This window comes from Sprattus sprattus (genome assembly GCF_963457725.1).
Source record: "Sprattus sprattus genome assembly, chromosome: 1".
NCBI lineage: Eukaryota > Metazoa > Chordata > Actinopteri > Clupeiformes > Clupeidae > Sprattus > Sprattus sprattus.
In genome coordinates, this window is record NC_137920.1 from 19,351,998 (window position 1) to 19,359,497 (window position 7,500).

General features: G+C 41.1%; 1 protein-coding gene and 1 pseudogene across 2 annotated transcripts in view; both read right to left on the bottom strand.

Moving 5' to 3' along the window:
- The window catches only part of LOC308374279 (complement C3-like), a gene marked incomplete at both ends in the record, with an annotated part of 152,849 nt that overhangs the window by 142,580 nt on the left and 2,769 nt on the right, over window positions 1-7,500 (bottom strand). The window lies entirely within an intron of this gene.
- Window positions 1-7,500, bottom strand: part of LOC308363091 (complement C3-like) — a 57,328-nt pseudogene that overhangs the window by 48,885 nt on the left and 943 nt on the right. Inside the window, exons 2-5 of the transcript in view lie at window positions 7,337-7,500; window positions 6,831-6,999; window positions 6,360-6,430; window positions 5,853-5,941 (exon numbers count right to left, since the gene is read on the bottom strand). The exon at window positions 7,337-7,500 is cut by the window's right edge and continues 32 nt beyond it. The product of the transcript in view is annotated as a complement C3-like (transcript). The remainder of the gene's footprint in view (window positions 1-5,852; window positions 5,942-6,359; window positions 6,431-6,830; window positions 7,000-7,336) is intronic.

Here is a 7,500-nt window from a genome sequence, read left to right on the forward strand (position 1 = left end):
CCCCTCTATGGCATCCTTACACCTCTGTGTAAAACTAGAGAGCTCCTCCGTGGAGGAAGAGTCGGATGACGCGTCGGAGGAATCAGGCCCTGACTTGGATGAAGCGCTTGAGTCGGTTTTCTGCGACTGACTTTTCTTCGCCTCTGGTGGACTGCCCTTGTCCTTTTTTCTTGCTGCTACAAACAGACAATGACAGAGGATGATTAGTGGAAAATATAGGCATGTGGGTGGCACACTAGTAAGTGTGATGGTCTTTGGAAGATAGTTTTCTGAGTTCAAACTAGAACAGGTCGATGCAAACGTACGTGAGGAAATGACTAGTATGAAACCACTAGTGTCAATCAACAAAAACACGAAGAGAGTAATGCTAGCAGGAAAATACAATTATGCACTTACATCATCAGTAACGCATACGGCAACACAATGTTAACTTTATGTACTTAGCATTAGAGATTATAAGCACACGGTATTAGACCATGAGGGCACGTATGGGCTGGCACGAAAAGGTTTCAAGTTCCCAAGTGTATTGTCAAATATGGCAAATTGACTTACTCATAGCCAGTTGTTCCCTCAGGAAGTCGCTCTCAAATAGTCATGTCTTTCAGCATCTCCTGCTGCCAGTCCAATTTCTGCCTGGCCATCTCCAGCTCATGGCGCAGTCTAGTTGACGTCAATTGGGCATTAGGAGCGAGTGTGGTCCTAGCTAAATGTTTGGGGGAAAGAATACAACTTTTCAATAAAAATGTTCACACCGCTAATTTCCAATAATCAGGTTAATCATATGCAAATTCAGCGAGAAGGGAAATAGTTTTGTTAGTCTAAGGTTACTAGCTACGAAGTGTAACAGGTGGAACCAACCATAGGAAAGAGTTATATTAAATGAAATGTATTATTTAATTAAAGCTTCAAACAATTATTTCACACTGAAACACTTTCCACCCTGTTCATGACAATATTCTTAACACAGATACCTGTCCTACTCACCGGTGAGTTCTTCTAACTGAAACAAAAGGCACAATAACCAGAACACAAAATATCATTGCCCCGTACCAACATGCACTAAATCCACTGTGTGTTAATAACACTAGCAACATACATTCATAAATGCAATAAACTTATATACATAAATGCAACAAAAGAACGTTTTGTCCATTAAACACATTACCCAATCAAAATTCAATGTTTTTCACATTCACTATGCTGTTCGTTGCACTGTTCTGTTCAACGTTTAGTTCAAAATGGTTGAGCCACGGTCATCAAAGTGTATGGAAATGTTCCCAAGATGCATATTACCGTCCCGGACACTTTGCAGCTCAACAACATCAATCAGTAGCGTGGGAGAGGGAGGGAGGGAGAGAGAGAGAGAGATAGCAAGTGTGCTCCACGCACATCAGGGGGTAGCATGCCATTATTCCGACGCCCCTTTGGTCCGACCCGTCAATATTCCGAAAATTTCCCATTAATCCTACAGCCCACTAATTCGAAATGATTAACATAAACCCATTGCTCCGACAGCTCAATGTTCCGACCAATGGCTGTTTGGGGTCGGTCAACATAATTCCCCAGGTCGTATATTCCTTGCCCCTCTTTTACCGGGTGCCAAGTAGACTGCCGCTGTAACGACTGCAGACGCACGTTGTTGCTTCTCTACTTTGCGCCCAGACACCAGAGACGCAATGGAGACAGACACGGACAAGTTATTTCGATTTTTGGTCGAGCTAGTGAAGTCTAGGCCAGCAGCGTCTTTGCAAATGTAAAATAAACAAAACAAACCAACTACGGATGGGCTAACAGCAGCATAGGTCTACTGCAGCCACGCACAGTTCGAGGACGGGAGGATAGCTTAATGGAAAGAACCCTGTTTGCGCTGCTTTTCGAGAGCTGTCATGGAAAGATGATTCCGCTTTGGTTTTGAGATTCACAGTTTTCTATCGATTTAGTCTATATAATTATAGTAACAATAATAATAATAATAATACTATAGGCCTGTAGGCATGCATTATTTTATCATGAGGTGACGGTGATCTAAAGCAGCTTTTGGTCGGAACATTGAACTGTCGGGACAAAGGGTTTCAATTTATCGGTGAAAATCTATCTAAGACTAAGGGCTGTAGGATCAATGGGACATTTTCGGAATATTGACGCATCGGACCAATGGGGCGTCGGAAAAATGAGCTGACCCCCATCAGGGGCTGTAGTGGTGGAAACGGCTAGCTGTCCTCGTTCGTTGGCGTGGTGTAGTCTCCGATGTTGGCGACGAGCTAGTTTCTAAATATTAATACACTTTGCTAGCTAGCGAGGACATTCCACCTCACACTACAACGTGCTATACTTCTTAGCAGTAACACCGGGCGATCTTCAGAGCTGGTGATGTGAATTCTTGCTTCCTCCACACGGCCACTCTACCGTAGTTCATCCGTAACACGGACACTAACAGACCTTACAAACTTGGAGTTAAACTTGCAATTAACTGACTTATCCTACCGTCACTCTTTCTCAATCACATGTGAGCTATCCGGGCGCCGCCATCTTCTCTCTTAACATTCTCCGTCTGCCCCTTGTCCCGCCCTCTCCGCTCACTCCATTGGCCAGTGCACCAACTTTCCAGTCACTGATTGGCTGGACCTATGGTCAAGTTCTGTGGTGCTATTGGGTGTGGAACAGAGATTGATATCCCAAAGTTATCGCAGGGGCCAATGGAGAGAGCGGAGAGGGCGGGACAAGGGGCAAACGGAGAATGTAAGAGAGAAGATGGCGGCGCCCGGATAGCTCACATGTGATTGAGAAAGAGTGACGGTAGGATAAGTCAGTTAGTTGCAAGTTTAGCTCGAAGTTTGTTAGGTCTGTTAGTGTCCGTGTTACGGATGTTACAGATGAACTACGGTAGAGTGGTCGTGTGGAGGAAGCAAGAATTTACATCACCAGCTCTGAAGATCGCCCGGTGTTACTGCTAAGAAGTATAGCACGTTGTAGTGTGAGGCGGAATGTCCTCGCTAGCTAGCAAAGTGTATTAATATTTAGAAACTAGCTCGTCGCCAACATCGGAGACTACACCACGCCAACGAACGAGGACAGCTAGCCGTTTCCACCACTACAGCCCCTGATGTGCGTGGAGCACGTTTGCTCTCTCTCTCTCTCTCCCTCCCTCTCCCACGCTACAGATTGATGTTGTGGTAAGTAATACCCTCCCCGTTGTGACTCCACATCGTCAATGAGCTGCAAAGTGTCCGGGACGGTAATATGCATCTTGGGAACATTTCCATACACTTTGATGACCGTGGCTCAACCATTTTGAACTAAACGTTGAACAGAACAGTGCAACGAACAGCATAGTGAATGTGAAAAACATTGAATTTTGATTGTGTAATGTGTTTAATGGACAAAACGTTCTTTTGTTGCATTTATGTATATAAGTTTATTGCATTTATGAATGTATGTTGCTAGTGTTATTAACACACAGTGGATTTAGTGCATGTTGGTACGGGGCAATGATATTTTGTGTTCTGGTTATTGTGCCTTGTTTCAGTTAGAAGAACTCACCGGTGAGTAGGACAGGTATCTGTGTTAAGAATATTGTCATGAACAGGGTGGAAAGTGTTTCAGTGTGAAATAATTGTTTGAAGCTTTAATTAAATAATACATTTCATTTAATATAACTTTTTCCTATGGTTGGTTCCACCTGTTACACTTCGTAGCTAGTAACCTTAGACTAACAAAACTATTTCCCTTCTCGCTGAATTTGCATATGATTAACCTGATTATTGGAAATTAGCGGTGTGAACATTTTTATTGAAAAGTTGTATTCTTTCCCCCAAACATTTAGCTAGGACCACACTCGCTCCTAATGCCCAATTGACGTCAACTAGACTGCGCCATGAGCTGGAGATGGCCAGGCAGAAATTGGACTGGCAGCAGGAGATGCTGAAAGACATGACTATTTGAGAGCGACTTCCTGAGGGAACAACTGGCTATGAGTAAGTCAATTTGCCATATTTGACAATACACTTGGGAACTTGAAACCTTTTCGTGCCAGCCCATACTTGCCCTCATGGTCTAATACCGTGTGCTTATAATCTCTAATGCTAAGTACATAAAGTTAACATTGTGTTGCTGTATGCGTTACTGATGATGTAAGTGCATAATTGTATTTTCCTGCTAGCATTACTCTCTTCGTGTTTTTATTGATTGACACTAGTGGTTTCATACTAGTCATTTCCTCACGTACGTTTGTATCGACCTGTTCTTGTTTGAACTCAGAAAACTATCTTCCAAAGACCATCACACTTACTAGTGTGCCACCCACATGCCTATATTTTCCACTAATCATCCTCTGTCATTGTCTGTTTGTAGCAGCAAGAAAAAAGGACAAGGGCAGTCCACCAGAGGCGAAGAAAAGTCAGTCGCAGAAAACCGACTCAAGCGCTTCATCCAAGTCAGGGCCTGATTCCTCCGACGCGTCATCCGACTCTTCCTCCACGGAGGAGCTCTCTAGTTTTACACAGAGGTGTAAGGATGCCATAGAGGGGGACGAAAGCATTGTAACCAAATTAAAAGCATATAAAGAGTCTGGCAAACTTTTGGCAATAAATGAAAAAAAAACTAGCTGATCCCCTTATTTAAAGTTCCATTGTTGCTGTTGTGTTTAGCATATTAGAATGCATGTTTAAATGTGAATTTATTGTTAGTGTAGTTTTTTAAATAAATGTTTTTCAATTTCCATTCCCTCGATGCTGTGTTGTGTGTTTTTGCCATTGATATGTTTAACAACCTAACGTTTGAGGTCATTTTTGGAGTTGTTGCTGCAGAAGTGTTGACTAATGGTATGTCCCTCAGTAACAGGCCATTTGTAAATGCTTATAAAGTATAGACAGTCTCAACTTTATATCAACCCATGCATAACACTTTACTAATGATAAGTAAATGGTTTCTATAGTGTATGTTCCTCAGTAACGGGCCTTTTGTAAATGCTTATAAAGTATAGACAGTGGCAACTTTATATTAACCCATGCAAAACACTTTACTAATGGTTAGTAAATGGTTCCTATAGTATGTTCCTCAGTTACTGGCCATTTGTAAATGCTTATAAAGTATAGACAGTGCCCACTTCATATCAACCCATGCGAAACACGTTACTAATGGTAAGTAAATTGTTTCTAAAAACCTATATTAAGCATAAACTAAGGTGTTACATGTGCTCACATATATTATTTCACGTATGAATTGGACGATAGCTTATGCATGACAAAGATTATTCATGATGACTCATAAATGGTGAGCAGACCATCAGCACATACCTTATAAAGGATAAAATGAAGCATTACTAACTCATTGAAACTTGCTTGCTTAATCATTTGTAAATTATTTACAAAATGTGAGCAGACCATTATTATATACCTTATTGATGATCTTATAAATAATTAGAAAATGGTTTGAAAAATGTTCATACACACATGACTACTCATTTACAAACAGCTTACTCATGTCCTTATATATGATATTATAGATCATTAGAAAAGCATTTGAAAAATGTTTGTAAATACATTAATACTCATTTATAAACTGCTAACTAATGTCCTTATAAAAAACTCTTATAGATCATTAGAAAACAGGTTCATAAATACATTACTACTCATTTACAAATACATTACTAAGGTTTGTAAATGTTGGGGTAACGATTTGTAAATGATAAACAAACTATGAACAAATGCTTCATAAATGGTTTATTACGGAGGGTTATTATAAAGTGTTACCGAATAAATAAATGCATACATGCATAGTCATTGAACAAATACATAAATTAATACAGGCGTTAGGGCACCCATGCAAATCCATGCTTTATGTAGATCACTTACCTGACAAGATCAGTCAGCTTGTGTTCTCCAGACATGATTCCTTCTTTAGGGTAGATGACCTCTCTGCTGATCGTGATTCCACCTGGGGTCTTCAGAGGTCAAAGTTTATTTCAGTTTGTTTATTCATTCAAATTGTGCACATTTAGTTTACTTGCTGAGTTTGTTTCATTGCACACACACACACACACACACACAACACACACACACACACACACACACACACACACACACACACACACACACACACACACACACACACACACAGACACACACACACACACACACACACACACACACACACACACACACACACACACACACACACACACACACACACACACACACACATACATACACACACACAAACACACTTACTGACACACACACACACTCACACACACTCACTCTCACACACACACTCACTCTCTCACACACACACACACACACACACACACACACACACTCACATACACACACTCACACTTATGCACCTGAGTGTAGACCTACCATGATCTCCACTGACACACCACTTTGTACAGGCTGCATGGAGGGATTGAGTGAAAACGCTCTGTACAAAACTAGAGAGAAAACACAAACAAGTAAACAAAGACACAGACAACAAGTAAACACAGGCCCACTAAATTTCATCCATGAATACAACACACACAGCTAATGCAGAACAAAACTTTATCAACTCATTACATGAATGTGTTATCCTATACCAATTCAATCATCTAACAATCACATAGCAATTACATGTAAGGGTATTTATCATGTCAATATGAATTGTGAACAACTTAGATTGATTATGATTAACAATTGATATGCAGTCCATTCCGTTTGTTTTAAATGTGTTCCTGGAAATACAATCAGGAGTTAATGCTAAGGAATCAATATGATGGATTTAAATTGGTAAATCATTATAATAAAATAAATAATAATTTACACATTATTCACAAGCAAATCTCTTTTCCCCACCTGAGCTTGAAGGTGTGTATATGGTCTTGTCTGTCTGCACAAAGATGTATCCAGACTGGAAGGAGACCAGCAACAATTTCTCCAGCAGGCGGCCTGGGAACTGGGCTTGCAGGTAGACGTACTGGTTCAGGGTCTCGTCCTCCTCAAAGTTATCTTTGCCGTGAGGAATCTGAAGGGCAGGAGAGATAGGCAAGCAGGGAAAGAGCACGTTAAACAGGAGACATGCTGGACGAGTTCCAATAATTGCTTCTTCAAACACAATAACACAATGGTGAAAACACAGCAGGATAAGTGATAGAGGCACTGAAGACATAGAAGGATTTTATAAACAGAATACAGATTAAATAATAGAAATAACAAAGGGAAGAGAGGGGAGAACGATAGACAAATGAAGAGAAAAAAATGAAAGGAGGCAAAATAGAGGAGTGGAGGAGAGGAGAGGAAGAGAGAAGATGAGGTCCCATGACAGGAGCAGTAAAGAGAGGAGAGGAGGTCTGATGCCACACCGTGATGTCTGCCAGCAGCATGTAATTGTTGTCTTTGGTGAGAGTGACAGATGTGGTGGTCAACTCTTTGTTCTTCTTTGGGTAGTTCATCACTGAGATCTTCACAATCAGGTCTACTCCAGTGTAGTCCTGGGCCTCCACAAACACCTTCTCTGGGGTGCCCA